This window comes from Heterocephalus glaber, unplaced genomic scaffold (assembly GCF_053883595.1).
Source record: "Heterocephalus glaber isolate CG9 unplaced genomic scaffold, H.glaber_assembly_v1.0 deba00001600, whole genome shotgun sequence".
Lineage (NCBI taxonomy): Eukaryota > Metazoa > Chordata > Mammalia > Rodentia > Bathyergidae > Heterocephalus > Heterocephalus glaber.
In genome coordinates, this window is record NW_028258372.1 from 46,560,173 (window position 1) to 46,585,053 (window position 24,881).

At 42.7% G+C, this 24,881-nt stretch overlaps 1 long non-coding RNA gene across 1 annotated transcript; it reads right to left on the minus strand.

The window, feature by feature from the left end:
• Positions 1-2,654: 2,654 nt before the first annotated feature.
• On the minus strand, positions 2,655-24,881 carry LOC147823209 (uncharacterized). The gene is made up of 3 exons (XR_015444293.1): positions 24,769-24,881; positions 23,415-23,533; positions 2,655-2,819 (listed from the first exon to the last, which is right to left on the minus strand). It is a non-coding gene; the product is annotated as an uncharacterized LOC147823209 (long non-coding RNA).

Below are 24,881 nucleotides of genomic sequence, written 5' to 3' on the forward strand. Positions count from 1 at the left end.
CTGCATTATGCAGACAACACACTGTGTGATCAAATCCATTCATTTTTCTCATACTGGTTCTATGAAATTGAGATTAAACTTTTCTCCTGTTACTGAAGGAAACTGCAGGCCCTGTGATTCTTGCCTTCTCAGTTCCCTGTGGCGACTCCTCTGAGATCCAGTTTCAATTCAGTAATTAGAATATTCAGTCCAAGATAATCGTCAAGTCCATGAGCTTGACTTTAACTTGTTCCCCTCCCTGGGCTGGAAGCCTATAGGCACAAATGTTTTGTCTTCTCTGTTTCTAAGCTTCTCCCATCTATACTAAGCTTTCCATCACAATACAGGATACCCCAGGCAGTTAACTTATAGACATTGGAGGTTTATTTTAGCTCTTGGTTTTAGAGGTTCCAGAGCAAACCACTCATGAACTAGAAAGCAAGGAGATGCGAAGAGGAACAGACCAGAGTCCCACAGCTCCTTTGAGGGCATCCTCCCGGGACCACGGGGCTACCCTCCAGGCCCTGGTTCCCAAGGGTTCCACAGCTCCAAGCAGTGCCAGGCTGGGGACCAAGAGTTTAGCACATGGGCATTTGGAGACTTTATCTACACTCAAGCAGTAGCGCTATCCTGTTTCCTAGCAATTTTAGGGAAGCTGAAGGGGCAAATGCTGGAGACAGCACTTCCTGCAACAGCACCTGGCTAGCCTGGCTCCAGCAGGCATGTGATGCTGGGCCTTTCCTGGCTTCCGGAGGATTTCTGTTGTGCCTGGCAGGGATCTGTGGTGGAGGATACATGTGCAGTCTTAGTAATCATGCATTCACCCCCAGCTTTCTGCTACTGGGTTACCCACACTTGGCCTATAGGAACACTGGTTGGGATAAGCTTCCCCCAAAGGCCCATGCGCTAAGGCTTGTGATGCTATGAGGAGGCAATGGATCTTAAGAAGTCGGGCCAAGAAGGAGGAGTGAGGTCACAGAGGCCTTCCCTCAAAGGGGACCTTGAGACCCCAGCCCCTTCTTTGTCTCCCTCTTTGCTTCCCACTACCGTGAGGAGAGCAGTTTTCACCTGCGCTTGCCATGACGTGCTCCCTGGCCCAGCTCAAAAGCATTCAGAAACAGTTGACCAGGGACTAAAATCTCTGAAACCATAAGCCAAAATAAACCCTTTCTTCTTACAAGTTGTTCATCTCACATCTTTTTCCCAGTAATGGAAAGCTGAAAGCACCAGGAGTCACACATCCCTTGCCCTGGTCACAACCGGGAGCCCGATCAAGCCCAGCATAGCGAGGTTCCCCAATTTGTCTCTGCAAAGTAGTTCATCCCGTGTCCTTCCCAGATGAGGGGCTGACCCCTAGCTGGGGCTCCAGGTACACTCTCCAAGACAGAGGGGATGGGCTCTTTTTCTAAGATACCCGTGTGTGTGTGTGTGTGTGTGTGTGTGTGTGTGCATGCGCATGTGAGACAGACACAAAGACAGAGACAGAGACACCAGGGGTTGAATCCAGAGCCTTCACACTGAGCTGTGTCTCCAGATCTTTTTATTTTATTTTATTATAATTTTGAGACAAGGTCTTACTAAGTCACTATATGACCCAGGCTGGGCTTAAACTTGTTATCCTCCTGCCTTAGCTTCTTATCGAATGCTCCTCCCTTCTCTACACCCTGACCCCTGGCCTATTTGAATTTCTTCAAACTGTTTCATTTTCATACCTCTATTATACAGCAAAACTTGTTTTAACATTCTCTTCCACATCAACTTTGTCCTCACATGAGCTCCCTGAGGGGCATTACAATCATAGTCTACATATGGGACTGGAGGCACAGTAAGGCTAAACAACCTGTACGTGATCACACGGCCAGGACAGTTGTTCTGGACAGCCCTTCATTGCCTGACCTGACACACATCCTGCTGAGTGGACCAGGTGACTGCCCCTTTCACCTAGCCCAAGTCTAGGCAGCAACAATTAATTTCAGTAATTCATACCAAGAAAAATTACTGCATTCCGAGAAATCCCTTGGGGTGATGAACATATGTATCTTGATTGTGGTATCAAATTCACTGAGTTGAGCGCTTTAAACAGATAGTCTATTGTAGGTAAATTACACTTCCATAAAGTTAATTTGAGGAGGGGAGAGCTGGGTATTGAACCTGGGTGCTCTCGTTAACCACACACTCCAACTGAACTCCAATAAAGTTATTCTTCCTTTTTTTTTTTTTTTTTTTGGTACCAGGGATCGAACCCGGGTCCTTGGGATTGTGAGGCAGGCGGTGGAACCACTGAGCTAAATCCCCGGCCCAATAAAGTTATTCTTAAATGCCGCTTAAAAAATAAAAAAAAAAAAACTTGCCCCTCAATGGTAAAAACCAGAGCTACATCATTGTGTAGACCAAGTCGGACTCCACGCACAATGAGTTAGCAGAAGTCAGGAAAGGCAAGAGAGGAACCCCGGGGGACCTACAGGCTACGGCCAGGGGCTGAAAGTGTGGACTCCAGCCACAGTGCCTGGGTTTACATCCCCGATCTACCAGCTGCCAGACCTTGGGTGAGTGATGAGGCCTCTCTGTAAGGAACAGTTGCTACCTCATGGAGTCGTTCTGAGGACTTACAGGCAAGTCCTTCAGTTTTCCGTCCATTAACATGTGAAATACTTAGAAGGGCGCTGGCACAGTCACTGGCTTGTGTGGCTGCAGCAGCGAGGACACACAGCTCTACAGTCTCCTGACCACCAGCAGCCACAAACACGCAGCTGCGCTTCAGTCCCTGCTGCCCAAACAGCTGCCTCCGGATGTTTTGCAGCTTTCTATCCATCTCAGTTCACAAACTTCATTCCACGATTCTGGAAAAGATGGCCATACTGGTGTTAGTGTGGGAAAGGCAGCCATGGTCGTGTTTGTCGCCCTCTGCAGGGTTCACAAACAAAACAAAATGCTGCCAAACACTTCCGTTTGTAAACCAAATGGTTCACAAACAAAAGCATTCATGAACCAAGGCACCATTGTATATATAGTAAGTCCCTGACTTATTAACATTTGAGTTGCAAACTTTTACTAATACAAATGGACCTCACATCACAAGCATTTGCAGAAGTGAACAGATCGCAGAAGTAGCTCACGTGTCTGTGGACACTGTCACAGCTGTGCTGCTGTGTGCTTCCTGCACAGTGTGACAGTGCACAGTAGCGCAGTGCTCAAACAGAGCCCACGGTCTCCAGGAGCAAGAGGAAAAGCAGTGGTGATGTGGAGGGGACTGCTAGAAAGCACAAAGCAATAACCATGGAAACAAAAGTGAAAATAATTGAGATGGGGCCAGGGATTTGGCTCAGTGGTCTCACCGCCTGCTGCACAACTGGAAGGATCTGAGTTCGATCCCCAGCACCAAAAAAGAAAAGAATTGAGATTGGGCTGAGATGAACAGATGGAAGACATCCCTCTATCATCCCCAGCCTACCCCCGCCCCGTTAGTAACTCTCATGTCAGTTCACTCCATGCCATCACCCAGATGCCAGTTGTTGTACTTCACTTTACCACAATTTTAAGGTAACTGTAAGAGTGAAATTAGTTTATTTACAGTATTTGTGTGTGTGTTTGGCTTTTCAATGCTTTATACTGTATATTTGTCTCAAAGGTGTATTAGACTTTGTCAGATTTACAAATGAATCCAACTTACAAATGTTCTCCTGGAACAGAACTTATAGAGTTAAAATCTGTTCATTTTAAAAATCTTGGACCAGGAATTTAGCTCAGTGGTTCCAGAGCCTGCCTCGCAAGCACAAGGTCCCTAGTTTGATCCCAGGTACCAAAAAAATCTGTAATATATAGCACAATATAATTGTGGGAAAAAAATTAAATTGTACATGAATAGTAAAAAGGACTGAGAAGAAAACCACAAAATGTAAAAGCAACAATTACAAGTGATACATTTATGAAGAACTCTTCTCTTTCAAGTTGTCTGTGTGTGTGTGATTTTGGTTTTGGTTTTGGTTTTTTTCCAAAATAAGCATGGATTGGAACTTCCAGGAAGATGGCAGAGTAGTGAGCAGCAGAGAAAGAGCCTCTCTGAGATCTGTCGTTCTGACATTGAAATATAGTGGCTCAAGGAGGAGAAGGAGGAAACTGGGTCCCCAGGACCCAGGAAGCATCTGAATCAAACTGAAGTCCACAAGGAGAGTGAAGAGAGAGACTTCAACAAAGAGGAGGGAGATAATCAACAGTGCTCTCTCTCAGAGCCTAGATTTACGGCGTGGGAACAGTGGGTTGAACCTGCACACACACACACACACACACACACACTGACTAATGGCAACCCCAGAGGCCTCCATGAAGAAATACACTAGTGGAATGGAGCAGTGGACACTGCTGACTGCAGTGGCTGGTGAGTTATCCGGGTTCAGAAGTCACCCAGGAGAGAGTGATTGGCTGGTAGCCACCTTGGAGAGGGGCCAACTGAGCTCAGAACTCTGAACAGCTATTGGCTGACTCCACGCTGTGGCTCCAGGTGTCTCAGTGTAAGTGCCAAGTTCAAGTCAGAGGAGGCCAAGGAGCAGAGTTCAAGTCAGCAGGAGGCACAAGGACAGTTGTAGGCTCAACGAATCTAGTTCCAGCCTCATATCCATAAACCGACCTGAACTTCAGTGGAACTAATGGGGCATGCCAGCTGGGATTATCCACTACCCCATCGAGAAGCTGCAGCTGGCTTGCTGAGATTAATGAGTTCAGCTCCGGACTCTGCCCAAGCTGCCTACCAGTGACAGGAGTCACACCATGAATTCGACTTTATTTTCTTTTTCTTTTTCTCCCCTACTTTCTGGTTCTTGTTTTGTTTTGTTTTGTTTTTTCTTGATAGCTTGAACACAGTTTCTAGGTTTTTGCTGTTGTTTTGTTTCGTTCTTGTTATTTCTTTCTTTTCTCTTCCCCCTTCCTTTTCCACCAGTTTCCTACAGTTCGTCCTCCAGCCTTGCTTCTGATCTCTTCCTCTTCTTCTATTTGTTTTTCCCCCATCCCCTTTTATATCTTCTCCCTTAAAGGTAAAATTACCATATTAAATGTTTATTTACTGCATATAATTTTCAGATTCGTTGTAGATTTTGTTATATAACCACAAACCTAGTTTATATGGTTAAAGGTAGCAAATTAACAGTTACTACAGTTTGTCATTTTTCTAGGCTGTATTTGTTGCTATTGTTATTGCTGCTTGTATTACTTTAGCTAAGGTGACATAATTGTGCTAATCAGTTGTTCCTCCTAGTTTACCAAGATTAAGATTGCCTAAGGGTCTTTAAAAAAACTATAGGGCTGGGGATTTAGCTCAGTGGTTTCGCTGCCTGCTGCACAAGCGCAAGGACCCAAGTTCAATCCCCCGTACCAAAAAAAAAACAACCAAACTATAGGTCAGTGACAAACAACTGGTGGCTGGGCCAAGTATGCAGAAATTTTTCACCCCTAATAAACTGAAGAGGTAGGATTGTGCAATAGACTCAAACCCCAAAAGCAGCTACACCTGGAAGACACCTCTGAGAAGTAGTCATTTCCTAAGGGTTCTGAATACTGGCAATAAAGCTACTCACCATAAGCAATTTACAAGCATCAACCCAGAAATTAAACTTAAAAGAAAAAACAGAAAATGAAAAGACATTTAAATAAGATGCAACCCCCTCAGACTTCCAGCTCACCAAAGGCAAACCCAGGGGGCAATGAGGTGGAACAATCCCAAAGCCACCCACCTGGACACTCTGAAATGTTAACAGTGGAAGTAACAAAGCAGATGAATGAGGCTCTAGAAAAATTCAAAGCAGAAATAATTTCTCAGATAACTACAGAGATGGTGACCAGAATGAAAGGCATGCTTAGTGACTCTAAAGCAGATAGAGATAAAAAAAAAAAGAGAGAGAGGGAAACTCAGGAAAATGATGGAAACCATGAAGACCCAGCATAGGAAAGAAATGGAATCCATAAAACAGATTCAAACAGATATCCAGAAGATTAAAAATTCCATTGAAAGTCTACACAGGAGAATGAGCCAATGTGAGGATAGAGTATCAAATACAGAAGACAGCAATGCAGTTAGCAATCATAAAAAGAAAGATCCCTTAAAAATAGCAAAGGACCATGAGAAATCAATCCAGCAGCTGCTAGATAATGCAAAGAACAATAACATAAGATTGATCGGAGTCAATGAAAAAATAGGAGGTAGAGAAAACAACATAAAAAAACTGTTCACGGAATGGCAGAAAACCTCCCAAACAGGGAAAAAGAATTTGAAATACAGATAAGTGAGCCATGATAAAAAAAAATTTTTCTCCAAGAGATATAAAATTAAGATTCCAAGAATTCAACACAAGAACAGAATATTAAAAGCTGTTAAAGAAATAAATCACCTATAAAGGAAAGCCCATCAGAATCACAGCAGACTTCTCAACAAAAACCCTCAAATCAAGGACAGCTTGGACTGAAGTATTTCAAGCCTTAAAGAAAAATAATCTCAAACCCAGTTTGATGTACCCTGCAAAACTATCTTTCAAAATAAACAGATAAATAAGATACTTCCGTGACAAAGAACACCTGAAGAAATTCATGACCACCAAACTAGCACTCCAAAGTGTTCTGAAGGACATTCTAGGAAGAGATTAAGGATCACAACTCCATGAACCCCAACAGAATGAATCCACCAGGCAAGACAAGAAATTAAACAGAGGGCTGGGGATTTAGCTCAGTGGTTCCGCTGCCTGCCTTGCAAGGGCAAGGTCCCGAGTTCAATCCCTGGTACCAAAAAAAAAGAAATTAAACAGAAAAAGAAAGAAGGAAGCCAACAGCAGGAAAATGACCAAGATAAGACAATACATATAAGTAAGTTATAGCCATCAATGTTAATGGTCTCAATTCATCACTCAAAAGAAACAGACTGGCAAAATGGATCAAGAAGCAAGATCCAACAATATGTTACATATAAGAACCACATTTAATTTAAAAAGAAATTCATAGACTGAAAGTCAATGAATGGAAACAATATTCCATGTGACAGGAATCCAGAAAAAAGCACGGATAGCTATCCTATTTGCAGACAAAGTAGATTTCAAGCAAAGACTGATTAAGAGAGACAAAGAAGGGCCAGGGATTTAGCTCAGTGGTTCCACCACCTGCCTCGAAAGCACAAGGTCCCAAGTTCAATCCCTGGTACCAAAAAAAAAAGAGAAACAAAGAAGGTCACTACATCCTTGAAAAGGGAACAATCCAAGAGGAAGAGATATCAATCATAAATATATATGCACCAAATACCAGCACACCCAACTATATAAAACAAATATTAATGGACATAAACAAACATATAAGCACTAATACAGTTGTACTGGGAGACCTCAATACCCCACTGTTACAAACAGACAGCTCAACTAGACAAAAACATCAACAATGAAATATTAGAACTGAACCAAACTTTTGAACAAATGGACTTAGATAACCAGAGTATTCCACCCTACAACATCAGAATATACATTCTTCTCAGATGCACACAGGATGTTCTCCAAAATAGACCACATACTAGCTCATAGAACATGCTTAAATAAATGCAAAGGAACTGAAATTATCCCATGCATATTATGAGACCATAGTGCAATGAAATTGGAGATCAATGGCAAAAGAAACAAGAACTTCATAAACACATGGAAATTAAATAACACCCTCCTAAATAACCAGTGGGTCACAGATGAAATTAAAGAAGAATTCAGATAGTTTCAATTAAACAATAATGACAATATGACACACCAGAACTTATGGGATACAATAAAAGCAATCCTACCAGGGAAATTTATAGTGATGAATACCCATATCAGGAAAATAGAGCAGGCTCAAATAAACAACCTAGTGTTGAACCTCAAGCTCCTAGAAAAAGAGCAAGTCAAGCCCAAATCTGGTACAAGGGAGGAAATTATAAAAATCAGAGGATAAATTAATGCAATGAAGACTAAAGAAAAATACAAAGAATCAATGAATTGAAGAGTTGGTTCTTCGGAAAATTAAATAAAATTGACAAACTCTTAGCCAACCTTATCAAAAAAAAGAAAGAGGGCTGGAGATTTAGCTCAGTGGTTCCGGAGCCTGCCTTGCAAGCGTAAGGTCCAAGTTCGATCCCCAGTACCAAAAAAAAAAGGGAAAGAAAAGACTCAAATCCATGCAATTAGGAATGAAAAGGGTGAAATCACAACAGATCCTGCAAAAACCCATAAAATCATCAATACATACTATGAGAACCTATATTCTAATAAAATGGAAAATACAGAAGAAATGGAAAGATTCCTAGATACATATGAATTACTAAAACTGAATCAAGAAGATACAAAAATTCTAATAAACCAGTATCACCCAATGCAATTGAATATGTGATTAAAACCCTACCAACAAAGAAAAGCTCAGGCCCTGGTAGATTCACTGCAGAATTCTACAAGAAATTTAGAGAAGACCTAATGCTGCTACTTCTCAAACTCTTTAATGAAACTGAAAGAGAAGCAATATTCTCAAATTAATTCCTGGAAGCAAGCATTACCCTGATACCAAAACCAGAGAAGGATCCAACCAAAAAAGAGAATTATAGGCCAACTTTCCTAATGAACACAGATGGAAAAATCTTCAATAAGATACTGACAAACAGAATGCAGCTAATCATCAAGGAGGTTATACACCATGACCAAGCTGGATTCATTCCAGAGATGCAGGGATGGTTCAACATACACAAATCAATAAATGTAATATACTATATTAATAGAGCCAAGGATAAAACCATACGATCCTCTCCATAGATGCAGAAAAAAAAGTTTGACAAGGTCCAACACACATACATGATAAAAACCCTATAGAAAATTGGTAGAGATGGTCTTTTAATAAAATCCATCTATGACAAACCAACAGCCAACATCATACTAAATGGACAAAAACTGAAAGCTTTCACTCTAAAATCAGGAACAAGACAAGGATCCCCACTGTCACCACTCTTATTCAGTATAGTTCTGAGAACTTTAGCCAAAGCAATTAGAAAAGAGAAAGAAATAAAAGGAATAAGGATAGGAAAGGAAGAAGTTAAATTATCATTATTTGCAGATGACATGATCCTCTACAGAGAAGATCCCAAAAGCTCCACCAAAAGACTTCTATATTTGATAACCAAATTCAGTTGTGTACCTGGATACAAAGTCAACATTCAAAAATCAATAGCCTTCTTATACAAGAATAACAAACTCATTGACAGAGAAATTAGGAGAACAAAACCTTTCACAGTAGCATCCAAAAAAGGTGAAATACCTAGGAATCAATCTAACCAAAGAAGTAAAAGACTTCTACATTGAAAACTCCAGCATTCTGAAAAAGGAGATCAAAGAGGATATCAGAAAATGGAAGATATTCCTTGTTCTTGGATAGGAAAAACCAATATAGCAAAAATGGCCATATTTCAAAAATTCATATACAGATTTAGTGCAATCCCAATCAAAATTCCAAGAGCATATCTCACAGAATTAGAAAAAACAATCCTAAAATTCATTTGGAACCAGAAAAGACCTAGAATAGCAAAGGCAATTCTGGGCAACAAATGCAAGGCAAGGGTATCACAATCCCTGACCTGAATTATACTACAAAGCTATTATAAAAACAGCATGGCACTGGCAAAAAACAAGACAAACAAACAAAAAAACAGACCTGAGGATGAATGGAACAGATTAGAAGATGCAGAAACAACTCCAAACACACTCAGCCACCTCATCTTTGACAAAGGAGCCAACCACCCTCACTGGAGGAAAGATAAATGTAAATAGTGTAAATGGTGCTAGAAAAACTGGCTTTCTGCATGCTGAAGATCGAAACTAGACCCATATCTTTCACCAGGCACTAACCTAAAATCAAAATGGATCAAAGATCTATATATTAAAACAGAAACACTAAATATGCTGGAAGACAGAATAGGCAGAACACTTGAGGACATAGGAGTAGGCAAAGACTTCATGAACAAAATGCAGACCACAAGGGAAATACTACAAAGAATCAACAACTCATATATATATGTGTATATATATATATATATATACACATATATATATATATATATTACATCTACATTTATCATTGGGTGTTTGTACCAGAACATGATGTATCTTAGTTATTTTTTCTCCCATTACCTGTGCACCCTTCACCCCCTCCACCCTTCCTTATTTACACAGAGTTTGATTCCATTTTTTTTCTCATAGTTTTTCCTTTCCCTTCTTCCTTTTCCCCTTTCCCTGCCACCATCCTCAAACCCTTGGACCTTTTATTTCAAATTAGCAATTATTCATTTTAATCATTTTCATCTTTATTTACACTTTCAATTTCTCACACTAGAGAAACTATTCAGTATTTACACATGTGTGTCCTATTTATTTCACTTAAGAGTATTTATGGCTGAATAGTACTCCATTTTATAAAAATAACCACATCTTCTTTATCCAGTTTCAGTCGATGGGCACTTGGGCTGTTTCCAAGCTTTAGCTATTACAAACTGTGCTGCTATAAACATAGGTGCACATATATCACTGTGGTATGATTCTTTTAATTCTTTGGGGAAGACACCCAGCAGGGGAATAGCTGGGTCAAATGGGACTCGTAGTCCTAGCTCTTTGAGGTATCTCCATACTGACTTCCACAGTGGTTGCACCAGTCTGCACTCCCACCAACAATGGAGAAGGGTTCCTTTCTCTCCACACCTCCGCCAGCATTTGTTATTGATTTCTTGATAGCAGCCATTCTTTCTGGGGTGAGGTGGAATCTCAGTGTTGTTTTCATCTGCACCTCTCGAATGACCAGTGATGTTGAACATTTTTTCATATATTTATTTACTGCTTTTACTTCTTTGTCTGAGAAATGTCTGTTCATTTCAGATGCCCATTTTTGAATTGGGTCTTTGAATTTGGGGGGGTCTGATTTTTTTCAGTTCTTTATATATTCTCGATAGTAGACCTTTGTCTGAGCTATAGCTCCTAAATATTTCTTCCCACATTGTAAGTTGTCTCTTAGCTCTGCTGGTTGTTTCTCTTGCAGTGCAGAAGCTTTTTAATATGATGAGATCACAGTTGTTGATTCTTTGTGCTAGCTAGCTCCCGTGCTACTGAAGATTTGTTCATAAAGTCTTTTCCTATGGCAATGTCTTCAAGAGTTCAACCTAACTTATCATCCAGCAAGTTTAGTGTTTCTGACTTAATATTCAGATCTTTAATCCACTTCAATCTTAGTTTAATGTGCAGTGATAGGTATGGGTCTAGTTTTAATCTCTGACAGGTTGAAATCCAGTTTTTCCAACACCATTTATTAAATAGGCTATCTTTCCTCCAATGAGGGTGGATGGCTCCTTTGTCAAAGATGAGGTGGCTGAGTATGTCTGGAGTTGTTTCTGCATCTTCTAATCTATTCCACTGATTTTCAGGTCTGTTTCTTTGCCAGTACCATGCTGTTTTTATCACAGTAGCTTTGTAGTATAGTTTCAAGTTGGAATTGTGATACCCCCAGCCATGTCTCTGTTGCCTAGAACTGCTTTTGCTATTCTAGGTTTTTTCTGCTTCCAAATGAATTTTTGGATTGTTTTCTCTAGTTCTGTGAAGTATATTGTTGGAATTTCAATTGGCATTGCATTGAATCTATATAGTAGTTTTGGAAGTATGGCCATTTTCACTCTATTGGTTCTTACTACCCAGGAACAAGGGATATCTTCCCATTTTCTTATATCCTCTTTGATCTCCTTCTTCAGAGTGCTGTAGTTTTCAATGTAGAGGTCTTTTGCTTCCTTTGTTAGGCTGATTCCTAGATATTTCATTTTTTTAGATGCTATTGTAAAAGGAGTTATTTCCCAAATTTCTCTCTCAATGGGTCTATTTGTGTATAAGAAGGCTATTGTTTTTTGAGTGTTGACCTTGTATCCAGCTACTCTACTGAATCTGTCAATTAGGTCTAGAAGACTTTTGACTGAGTTTTTTGGGTCTTCTATATAAAGTATCATATCAGCAAATAATGACAGTTTCACTTCTTTCCTATCTTTATTCCTTTTATTTCTTTCTCTTTTCTAATTGCTATGGCTAATGTTTCCAGAACAATACTGAACAGGAGTGGTGATAGTGGGCATCCTTGTCTTGTTCCTGATTTTAGCGTGAAAGTTTTCAGTTTCTGACCATCTAGTATGATGTTGGCTGTTGGTTTTTCATAGATAGCCTTAATCAGGTTGAGATAAAGGCCTTCTACTCCAATTTTCTGTAGCGTTTTTTATTATGAATGGGTGTTGGATTTTGTCAAATGCTTTTTCTGCATCTATTGAGATGATCATGTGGTTTTTTGTCCTTGACTCTCTTAATATAGTGTATTATGGGCCAGAGATTTAGCTCAGCGGTTTTGCTGCCTGCCTCACAAGTGCAAGGACCCGAGTTTGATCCCCAGTACCAAAAAAATATATATATATATATATGTGTGTGTGTGTGTGTGTATATGTATATATAGTGTATTACATTTATTGATTTATGTACATATGTTGAACCATCCTTGCATCCCTGGGATAAATCCGACTTGGTCAGAGTGTATGATCTTCTTGATTTTTTTTTTTTTTTTTTTTGGTACCGGGGATCGAACTCGGGTCCTTGTGCTTGCGCAGCAGGCGGCGAAACCACTGAGCTGAATCCCCAGCCCTAATCTTCTTGATGACATTCTGTATTGTTTGCCAGTATCTTGTTGAGGACTTTTGCATCTATGTTCATTAGGGAGATTGGTCTGTAGTTCTCTTTTTGGGTTGGGTCTTTCCCTGATTTTAGAATCAAAGTAACACTTGCTTCCAAGAATGAATTTGGAAGCCTTGCTTCCCTTTCAATTTCCTTGATGAGTTTAAAGAGTAGTGGCTTTAGTTCTTCTTTAAATGTCTTGTAGAATTCAGCAGTGAAGCCATCAGGACCTGGGCTTTTCTTTGTTGGTTAAGTTTTTTATTACATTTTCAATTTCACTCATTGTTATTGGGGTGTTTACAATGTCTATATCTTCTTCATTTAACTTTGGCAATTCATATGTATCTAGGAATCTGTCCATTTCTTCTGGGTTTTCCATTTTATTAGAGTACAGGTTCTCAAAGTAGGTATTGATGAGTCTCTGGATTTCTGCTGGATTTGTTGTGGCTTCCCCTTTTTCATTCTTAATTACATGGATTTGAGCCTTTTCTTTCCTTTTTTTGATAAGGTTGGCTAAAGGTTTATCCATTTTATTTATTCTTTCATAAAACTAACTCTTTGATTCATTGATTTTTTTTGTATCATTCTCTTAGTCTCCATTGCATTGATTTCTGCTCGGATCTTTATAATTTCCTTTCTTGTTCGAGCTTTGGGCTTGCTCTGCTCTTCTTTTTCTAGGAGCTTGAGGTTCTGCATTAGGTTATTTAACTGAGTTCTCTCTGTTGTCCTAACATGGGCATTCATTGCTATGAATTTCCCACATAGAACTGCTTTCATTGTGTCCCACAGGTTCCTGTATGCTGTACTGGCATTATCATTTACTTGTAGAAACTGTCTAATTTCTTCTTTAATTTCCTCTGTCACCCATTGGTTGTTCAGGAGGGTGTTGTTCAATTTCCATGTGTTTGTGGGAGTTTTGCGGTTTCTTATGTTATTGATCTCCAATTGTATTGCACTATGGTCTGATAATATACAGGTGATAACTTCGATTCTTTTACATTTACTTAGATATGTCCTATGAGCTAGCATGTGATATATTTTGGAGAATGACCTGTGTGCAGCTGAAAAGAATGTATATTCTGATTTTGTGGGGTGGAACACTCTGTAAACATCTATTAAGTCCATTTGTTCAATAGCTTGGTTCAGTTCTAGAATTTCATTGTTAACTTTTTTTCTAGTTGATCTGTCTATTTGTGATAGTGGGGTATTGAGGTCCCCCACTACAATTGTATTAGTGCTTATTTGGTTTTTCATGTCCGTTAATATTTGTTTTGTATAGTTGGGGGCATTCGTATTTGGTGCATATATATTTAGGATTGTCATCTCTTCCTCTTGGATTGTTCCTTTCACAAGGATGTAGTGACCATCTTTGTCTCTCTTAATTAGTCTTGGTTTGAAATCTACTTTGTCTGCAAATAAGATTGCTACCCCTGCTTTTTTCTGGGTTCCTGTCACATGGAGAACTGTTTTCCATCCTTTTACTTTCAGTCTATGGATTTCCTTTCGAGTTAGGTGTGTTTCTTGTATACAACATATTGCTGGGTTTTGCTTCTTAATCCATTCTGTCAGTCTGTTTCTTTTCATTGGTGAATTGAGGCCATTAACATTGATAGTTATAATTGACAGATATTGACTCATCCTTGTCATGATGTTTTACTCTTGTTGGCTCTTTTATTTCTTATTTTCCCCCCTTTTGCTTTAGTGTCTTGCCTTTCATGGTGCCTTCTCTCTCCTGGGCCTCATGGAGTTGTGACCTTCATTGTCTCTTCCTAGGATACTGGTTAAGATTGTTTGGAGTGCTGGTTTGGTGTTCACGAAATTTCTCAGGTGTTCTTTGTCATGGAAGTATCTAATTTCCCTATCAATTTTGAAAGATAATTTTGCAGGATACAACAGTCTAGGTTGGAAGTTATTTTCTTTTAGGGCTTGAAATACTTCACTTCAGGCTCTCCTTGACTTGAGGGTTTGTGTTGAGAAATCTGCCGTGATTCTGATGGGCTTTCCTTTGTAGGTGATTTGTTTCTTTTCTCTAACTGCCTGTAGACTTTTGTTCTTCTTTTGGGTTTCTGGGATCTTGACTATTATATGTCTAGGTGTACATTTTTTTTATCATAGCTAGTTGGAGTTCTATATGCCTGACTTATCTGTACATCCAATTCTCTACCTCTGTCTGGGACGTTTTCTACTATTACTTCTGTGAACAGTTTTTTAGGTCAGTTGTACTTTCTCCTGTTTTTTCATGGACTCCTATGAGTCTTATGTTCTTCTTTGCATTATCTAGCAGCTGTTGGATTGATTTCTCATGGTCCCTTACTATCTTTAAGAAATCTGTTTTCATGGTTCTTAACCGCTATCCTGTCTTCTATATCTGTTATTCTGTCTTCAGACTCTCTTAGTATGCTCTGCATGCTTTCAATGGAGTTTTTAATCTCCTGAATATCTGTTTGAATCTGTTTCATGGATTCCATTTCTTTCTTATGTTGGGCGATCATGTTTTCCAGTTCTTTCTTATGCTGGGCATTCATGGCTTTCAGCATGTTTCTGATCTCATCTATTTTCTTATCTGTCTCTGCTCTGGAGCTTCTAATCATGTCTTTCACTCTGGTCACCGTGTCTGTATTTATCTGGGAGATTATTTCTGTTTTGAATTTTCTAGAGCCTCATGCATCTGCTTTGTTACTTCCTGTGCTATCTGTTCAGGGTGTCCAAGTGGTTGCTTATTGGACTTTTCCACCTCATTTCCCCCAGAATTTCCTTTTTGTGGCGTGGAAGCCTGTGTTTGTGCCTTGCTTAAGTGTCTTCTCATTTTTGTTTTGGTACTGTCCTTGATTTAATTCCTGGGTTGATATTTCAAGATTGCTTGATGTAGGTATCTTTGTTGCTTGTGTTTGAAACCCTTGTGGAATGATTCCTTTTCAGAGGTGTCTTCCAGATATAGCTTGTGTTTCGGTTTTGAGACTCTAATGACTCTGAAGCTATTTTATTTTTCTTATACCAGGAAGGAAAACTAATTAGATCACAACATGTTAGCCCAAATGACATAGTCAGCAATACCATAGCATCAAGCACAGCTTAGAAAATGACAATTTGTGGTAGTTATTAATCTATCACTTTTAACTATGTGAGTTAAATTAAAACCGAGGACCAACCCAACCTAAGTTTATAATGAATAAACTCTTCAATATAGCATCTTTCCCCTTCGGGGTGGGGAGTTAAAAGGAGTTGGGGAGGGAGGGACAGGTAGAAAGAACAGGTAAGATTAGCAGTGAGGCCAGAAGACACAGAAAGATCACACAAACTCTAAGAAGTTGTTAAAGGCAAGAGAAAAAGGCAGAATGAAAGAACAAAGATGTGAATAGAATCATCTAACAGCAACAGGGAGGCTAGATACCGAATTTACTTTCCTTTAAACCTAATGATAATCAAGAGAAGGAAAAAGCAATAGGGGAGAAAGCTGAATTCAGTGCAGAAAGAAACAAATGGGGAGATGAGGAGCAATGTAGGACAGCGAGAGAATGAGTGAGAGAGAGAGAGAGAAAGAAAAGATAAAAGAAAGAAAAGCAAAACTTTGCAGGGTAGAAGAAAAGTAAAAATTAAGAATTAAAAATAAGTGAAAAAAAATTTTTCTTTTTTGCAAATAGCAATAGAAATTATGGGCCGCCTTCAGGGTATGTCTCTGCTGTCACAGTAGGCAACGTAGGAATCCCTGTGCATATACAAGTCAGTGAGTCTCAGCAAGCCAGCAGCAGACCAAATACAGTGGTCTGATGTGCCTTTATTGTAGAGGTTCTCTTTACTTTTCTGCTGAGCTTCAGTTTTCATCCAGGAGCCTGAGAAGCCCTCTTTCTGTTACTAACTTCTGCTCTATCTTGTGGTGCTCAGGACAAGGGTCTTTATAATCTCCTGTGCCTCTGTGGTGTGGGACCAGGTAGCGGAAAAGCCAGAAGGTAGGCGGGGCAAGGGGTGGGGGGTGGACTGAGCGTTGGAGGCGCCCGCGGCTAAGAGGACCTCACCATGCCGTGGGGGTGGCCCGGGACGGCCGAGGACCTTCAAGGGGCTTGTCTCTCCTGGCAGTTTAAGAGAGCATCGGATGAGGGTGGGCTACAAGACACCTCTGCGACCTCACCGTGGGCGTGGCCCGGAACCTTAACAACTCATCTTATTAAAGATGGGACCTCATCTTATTAAAAAGCTTTTGCACAGAAAGAGAAACTACCAACAGAGCAAAGAGACAATCCACAGTGTGGGAAATTTTTTTTTACCAGCTATTCATCAGACAAAGGACTGTTATCTACAATATATAAAGAACTCAAAAAAATCAGACTCCCCAAATTTAAAGACCCAATCCAAAAATGAGCATCTGAAATGAATACACTTCTCAGATGAAGAAGTTGAAATGGCAAATATATGAAAAATGTTCAACATCACTGGTTATCGAGAAATTCAAATTAAAACAATGCTGAGATTCCATCTCACTCCAGAACGAGTGGCTATAATCTTTTTTTTTTTTTTTTTTTGTACTGGGGATTGAACTCGGGTCCTTGCACTTGAGAGGCAGGTAGCAGAACCACTGAGCTAAATTCCCAGCCCCAAGAATGGCTATTATCGAGAAATCAACCAATAACAAATGATGGTGGGGCTGGGGAAAAGGGAACCTGTAGGGAACAGGGAAAGGGGACGTTACTAGAACCTCTCCAGTAAGTTCTAGTCTCCTGCGAGCCACGGCAGCACAAGGCGAATTACAGAAAAGGTAGAAAAAGGAGACTGAGAAGAAGCTGAGCTTTGGGTCTGATCAGTGCTGCTCTGGGCGGCAAAAACGAAAGCCCCCAGCTTACCGCACCTTTTATTCAGTACATCGCTGAGAAACAAATGTAACAAATGACTTGCGGAGAGTTCAGTACATCCGTGTAAACAAGATGGTATCAGTCCAAGAACAATGAGGAACTGAGTAGATGTTTGTTCCTCCCAGGATGTTCTCAGCTCCCAGGATGTTTCTTGTCCTGGAGAATCACAGCATCACCGAATCATTGAGGTCTCAGTTGTGACCAGAGGCCAAAATGGAATTATGTCTCGGAATTCCATAGCTGGGCTGTAGGCAGGAGAACTAGGCTAACCAAATGATTTTACCCTAAAATTATGTAGCATTGCTCCCGACAGGAACCCTGCTCCACTGCTGGTGAGAGTCGACTGGTGCAACCACTGCGGAAATCAGTGGGAGATTGCTCAAAAAACTAAAACTAAAGATTCCATTTGACCCAGCTAGCGCCCTACTTGCTATCTTCCTGAAAGAATTAAAAGCATCATACCACAGCAATTATGCACACCCATGTTTATACTGGCAGTTTGTAATAGCTGAATCTTGGAAACAGCCCAAATGCCCATCAACTGCTAAGTAGGTAAATACGTGGTTATTTTATACAATGGAGTACTACTCTGCCATAAAGAAAGATGAGCTTCAGACATTCATAGCTAAATGGATGGACCTTCAGATCATACTCTTAAGTGAAATAAATCAGACACATGTATTTATCCCCCCATCCCCCATATCAGGGATTGAACTCAGGACCTTGAGCATGCAAGGCAGGTATGGCACCACTGAGCTACATCCCTGGCCCAGACACATGTGTTTAAATACTGCATTGCTTCTCTGGTATGAGAAAACAAATGTGGAAATAAGGACTAAAATGTATAATAGATACTGGGAAATGGGGAGAAAATGTCCAATGGGAAGGGGAACAAGGGAGGGGGGAGGGAGAAAGGGAGAAAAAAATAAAAATTAGAAACAAAGCTTTTGTACATAGGGAAGGGAGGCAGCTTGAGGGAAGGGGGGAATGGAAAAAAAGAGGTGGGATGTTTGACGTGCAGGTGCAAATTCCCTATGATATTATCATTATGTATGCCTAAAATGTACCAATGAGTGATTTGTTATTTTTTAAAAAGCCTGCATCAAGCAGGGAATAAACAATATAACTGGGAAGTCTATTTTCCTGACATTTTCCCTGCTGTTTACTGCAGATAAGCCCTGGTCTTGGGTTTCCTGTCTCTTTATTTCCCCAGTAAGCCCTGGTGCTTATGGTAGTTGCCCAAGACAAAGAGCACCTGTGGGTGGCTTTCCACTGGCACGTCCTCCCCAGAGTGGCATCTTCTGGCTCTCCAGCCCAGGGCAGCCACCAGGAGACAGCTCCTGGCCTCTCCCCAGCCTGAAAGCCTGCTACTCCCTGAGTTTTTAGGGTACCTTCCACCATCCCATCCTTGCCCAGCTCCATCCAGCCACATCCCTGGCAAGGATAATTACCGTTGGCAAGGGACAAAGGGACACTCTGTGTTCCACCTGTCATTTCTAACTGGGAAGTTGGGTCCACTTGGCCAAAAGTGGGTTCCCTTTGAGGGGACTGGATGAGTGAGCCCCGCTGGCCAAACAGAGAGAAAGAAGAGAGGAACTGGGCATGGGGTCCAGCAGAGTCCTCGGTGAGGGGCTGGACCTGGGCTGGCCCACGTGTGCTTGGATTGTCAACAGTCACCTGCTGCCTGGGTGATCAGCGGGAGATGACAGGCTGAAAAGGGATCTACATGTTTGCCTTTCATTGCAGCAAGAAAGGAGAGCAGAGGCATCTGTGGGTTGTAGCCTTGGGAGTCAGTATGGGCAAAGCGGGGCTCAAAGCCAGTGGGGAGCAAAGGGCTTGGGCCTTGGTGGGACTCATGAACCCCAGAAGGCATATTCATGGCCCAGGCCTCCCCTTCTGGTGCTACACCCAGTCCTGTCCTTTCTGGCCCAGGGCACACGGGGTACTGGTGTTTCTAGGGCAGTGGGGGACACGAGCCTGCTCTGCGTGCGTGAGGGACCCGTGCTGGCACCTGCTTTCCAACGAGTGGCCACGCTGTCCTTTTCCCAGTGCCCTGTGGCACCATGCTGTCTGCTTCTGCCCTGGAGGGCCTGGGAAGGGAACTCCCTCTGGCCCACACTGCCTGGCAGCACAGGGCTCTGAGGACAGCTGGGCCTGCCTGACATTCTCCTCACAGCCCTGCTTGTTCCAAAGGTGATCAGAGTGGAAAGAAAGCAGCCTGTCTAGGCCAGGAGCAGCACCCAGTCCAGTCTTCACAAGCCCTTTGCTCCCTTGGTAGTCCACCCTGGGGATTCCGCTAAGACCTTAGGGCACTTTAAGGTCAGATAACCAAATAAATCTGTTTCCCCTACTTTGATCCCTCATAGCACCCAGTTGAGAAAAGCCAGTTTCCATCCAGAAGCTTGCAAGCACTGACTTCTTCTGCTTTGAAAACAAAATCCTTACCCAGAAGTGATTTTTCAGAAAATCCTGCAAAATATCTAAGTTTTCAAAAGCAAATGTAGCCAGGCATGGTGGCACAAGCCTATAATCCCAGCACTTGGGAGGCTGAGGCAGGAGGATTGCTGAGTCGAGGTCAGTCTGGATTACATAGTGAGACCCTGTCTCAAATAAATACATAAATAAATAAAGTTAATAAATAAATGCAGGTGTATCTTGCTTCCTATTCCAAGGAATCCCCTTAGGAACACTGTCTTGCAGGAAATTGCTTATGCTTAGTGGAAAGTAAATAAATTAATGGTCTGAAGCCAAGTAAGGCATCGGGGAATTAAGGCAGTGACAGACATGAACCTGTGACACCATTTAACCTGGCCAGGCTTCTCTCTGGTAAACAGCGAGAGCTTCCTTTACCTGCAAGAGTTTCAAAGTCCTACCTTGTTATGTTTCAAGACAAAGGGGTCTTGAGCTGCAGCCAACCCTATTCTTAGTCTCAGCTCTGCAGGGAATCAGTGTTAGAGGTTCTGTTTCACAATGAAACACACTGATAAAAACAAACATGTGGTGGTGTGGTAAGCTGCATGGGCCACAGACAGGAAACCCAGAGGAGGAGGAGACAGTACAATGTGAAAGCAGGAGCTGCAGTGGAACCCTTGGGGTTCTGTTTTGTTTGTTCTTTGTTTTGAGACAGGGTCTTGCTATGTCGCTCAGGCTGGCCTTGAACTATGTAACCCAGGGTGGCCTGGAACTCACAGTGATCCTCCTGCCTCAGCCTCTCAAGTGCTGGGATCACAGGTATCCTTGAGGTTTTGCCATTTTGTTTTGTTCTGGTAGTTTTTATTTCTTGGCCACAAGTTACTGTAGCTTATCCACTGGAGTTGGAAGGAAATTTAGAAGGACTTAATTTAGGGATTCCATGGTTGGGCTATGGAACATGGGACATCTCAACTCTATGTGAAGTTTGGTTGGATATGGGCTTGATGGTTTTAAAAATTTCTTGATGGTGGCACACATCTATAATCTCAGGACTTGGAAAGTGGAGACAGAAGGATCATAAAGACCCACCAGGGCAATTTAGCAAGACTGTCTCAAAACAGTAAAGTGGGGAGGGTAGAAATGCAGCCCAGTACAAAGGCCCTGTGTTCAATCCCCAGTCCTGCAAAAATAAAATCTGTCTACAAAGTCTTTGTTAATTCTCAAAGGTGGGAGGTAATTCCTCTCCCCTTCAGTACAGGCTGATGTCAGGGACTTGTTTCCAGCAGACACATCTTGAAAAGACTCTTTCTTGCCCTTTCTTGGACAAACACCAGCAGCCCTCACCAGCCATGTATGTGCATGTGCTGTCTTGGAGGGAACCCTCCAGCCCCAGAACTGTAGTTTGCATCTTGGATGTCCTCAAAGGTCACGTGTTGCAGGCCTGGGCACAGCCTATGGTGCTACTGGGAGGAGGCAGAACTTACAGGAGGTGGGACTTGGTAGAAAGAAGTTAGGTCATCTGGGTGTGCACACTGGGACACAAGGCATCCTCTCTCTTTCTGTCTCTCTTTCCCAACTACCATGAGGTTAACCAGGCCTCCTCCACCATGCGCTCCCACCATGATGCACTGTGCTGCCGCAGGTCCAAAGCAACAGGGCCAGTTGACCACAGACTGAAACCTCTGAAACCATGATCCCAAGTAAACCTTTCTTTCTTTTAAGTCATTCATCTCAGATATTTTGTCACAATAATGGAAGGGGACTTACACACCACTCAAGCCTTTGGACCAGGACATCTCTGTTGACACTTGAGGCTGGATGAGTTTTTGCTGGGGGAGTTATCCTGGGCAGAGTAGGAAGGGGAAGAGCATCTCTGGCCTCTGCTCATTAGATACCAATCGCACACTCCTCCACTTAGTGACAATCGAAAATGTCTCCAGACATTGCCAATGTCCTGAGGGGATAAAATCACCTCAGGTGAGAGCCACTGATTTAGACAGCTCCAGCCTTGGACAACATCTTGATTTCATGAGCCAGCATCATACCAGTAAGTTGCTTCAGGATTCCTGCCCCATAAAAGTTGTGAGATACTCAGCCGCTAAGTTCATGGAGTGATTTATTATGCAGCAATAAATTACTATTCAATGATTATGTGGATTTTTCAGAGGAAGAGGTGAGTCCTTTCCTTTCTTCAGATTCTCAGGGACACCTTGGCCCTCAAAGGGTTAAGATTTTCTTCTTCAGATCCACAACTTTCCAGGCAAGGTAAAAAAGCAACAACAGAAAACCTTTCTGCACATCTTTGAGAGCTGGTCAAAGCAGCAGTGCGGAAACCTTTCCACCAGCCCCACACGGTCAGTCAGGTCATTGTGAAACAGAACTTTGTACCGATCCCAGATCAGCTTCCCGAGCTCCCATCTGTGTGGCAAGAGGCCCGATTTTTCAAATTCCTTTCGTAGCTTTCCAGCCCCTATGAAAACCCAGCTGTTCACAGATAACAGCTCAGTGTGGCCTACTGGTCTTGCATGTGCAAAGTTCAATCCAGTCCTGCAAACCAAAATCGGTAGCTAACCTCTACCCTGGTTCTTGTTGCTGTTGTTGTTCTCTTAAAGACACCTTTTTAACTGAGTGAACCAATTCTAGCCAGTGTGGAAGTAGTGGCTGGCAAAATACAGTGCGTGCTCTCCCCTGAGCTCCTGGAAGTGGGGAGATGAGCAGCTCAGTCCCCAAAGGCCCGTGTGCAGGAGACGGACGGGCCACATGGAGGCCCTCCCAGCACTGGTGACGTGCCCTGGAGGGAGGAAGGGGACCCAGGCCTCCTCTCTGCTGCAGTTTGACATGTGAGCAGTCTGACCGGGCCCACGCTCCCGCCATGCTGAGCAACCCTCACCACAGCCCAGACTAATGTGGCTGCCTGGCCTTGGGCTTGACTCTCGGGAAACGTGAGCCTTGGTAATCTCTTTACTTCCTGAGGAGCCTGTGCCCATACACGTCGGGAGCAATGCTGCATAATTTTTGGGAAAAATCATCGGTTAGCCTGGTTCTCCTGCCCACAGTCCAGCGATGGCATGCCGAGACATAGCTCCATTTTGGCCCGCGGCCACAACTGAGACCTCAATGATCCGGTGGGGCTGTGATGCTCCAGGACAAACTTACACCAGGGGGAGACATCCTGGGCGGAACAAAGTCTTCATCTACTCAGTTCCCGGTTGTTCTTGGATTGTTCCATCTTGTTTATGCGGGTGTACTGAACTCTCTGCAAGTCATTTGTTACTTTTGTTTCTCCTGATAAAAGGGCCGGTAAACTGCGGGCTCCGGTCTTTGCCGCCCAGAGCAGCACTGATCAGACCCAAAGCTCAGCTTCTTCTCTGTCTCCCTTTTCTACCTTTCCTGTAATTCGCCCTAGGACTCACTGCAGAGGTTCTGGTAACGTCCCCTTCCCCTGTTCCCTACACATACTCACTGTGATGACAGAAAGCTGTCTCCTCTCCTGGGTGAAGATGTGCTTCAGATTTCCTAGAGGTGTCTGATCCTGTGGCCACAGCCTGTGGTGAGGCAGCACATCAGGGCGGGAACACATGGCTGAGAAGCGACAGACAGAAGGGGTCAGACCCCACCTCACATAGGCTCCTCCACTTCCCAACGGTGCTGCACGCTGGCAGGCAAACCTTGAGGACACTTACTGAAGCCAGGAGCCCAGGGCATACCCTAGACCCATTAAAGTGGCATGGGGGGGTGTGGCACACAGGCTGCCCAGCTCACTGCGCACACCTGGCCAGGTGCCAGGCAACCAAACAGCCTCAGCTGAGTCCCAGGAGCCCCTCCCGTGCCCTAGTCAGTGAGGAGCGTGCAGCCCAGGGGACATGGCAAGGCTGCGGAGTGCAGCAAGGGCAGCCTGAGTGCCCATAGCTAGACCTGCAGTGGCCCTCGGCCAACACAAGTGTGCTAGGAGAGGCAGGGCAAGGGGACAGATAGCACCCAGGTCCCCAGTGGTCTCCAGGCCACACATTGCCTACCAGAAGCTGCCCTGCTCCAGGTTCTCCTTCCCGGAACAATAGCAATTCCTTACTGTTTTAGTCAGCCTACTCTCCTTCCTTGAAAGAAGACCTCGCTGGAAAATAATCAGCCTGAAAACCAGAGATCCTGGCCTTGCCTGGCCTCACTATTCTCTTGTTTGGTGGCTACTCCATGAGGCAGGTAATATATGGAGCTGGCATTTTCCATCTGTTTTCAAGGCTGATTATTTTCCAGCTAGGTCTTATTTTCGAGGAAACAGGCTAGCTAGAGTATTCTGCTATTTACAGCAAGAGATGATACAATTAAGAACTCTCAGCGCCTACAGGACTTTAAAAAGATTTTCCTCAGTGGAAGGAAAACTGTGTGTGTGTACACGTATGTGTGCACGTATGTTAGTCTTCTACCTGAAGAGCAACACGTAAGAAGGAAACAGAACATGAGGGGAAAAGACCAAGCTATAGCAGAAAAATTCCACATACAATGTCTGTGTATTAACTAGGTGCCTGCAGGGCAGGGCGGAGCAAACATTGACTGGCTGAATGAATGAACCAATGAGTATACAAGACTTAACAGCAGGGCAGGTTGCTTGCGGCTCATTTATAAACGAAGGAGACCACGGTAAAGTCCACTGGCTTTGTTCTACATTGGAAGTTTTCTCTGTATCTGTCTCTAGCATTGTCTCCCCCTCCTCTCCCTCATTGTGTCAGCTCTCCATCATTCGGAAAAAATACTTGAGATAAACAGCTTAAAAGGAAGAAAGTCCTACTTGGGTGGTTTCAGAGACTTAAGTCCACGGTCACCTGGCCTTGTTGCTTTGGCCTTGTGGTGGCCCAGTCCATGGCAGCAGAGGAACTGTTCACCTCTGGGCATCAGGAAGCAAGGAGAAAAAAAGAGAGCAGAATCCCAGCATTTC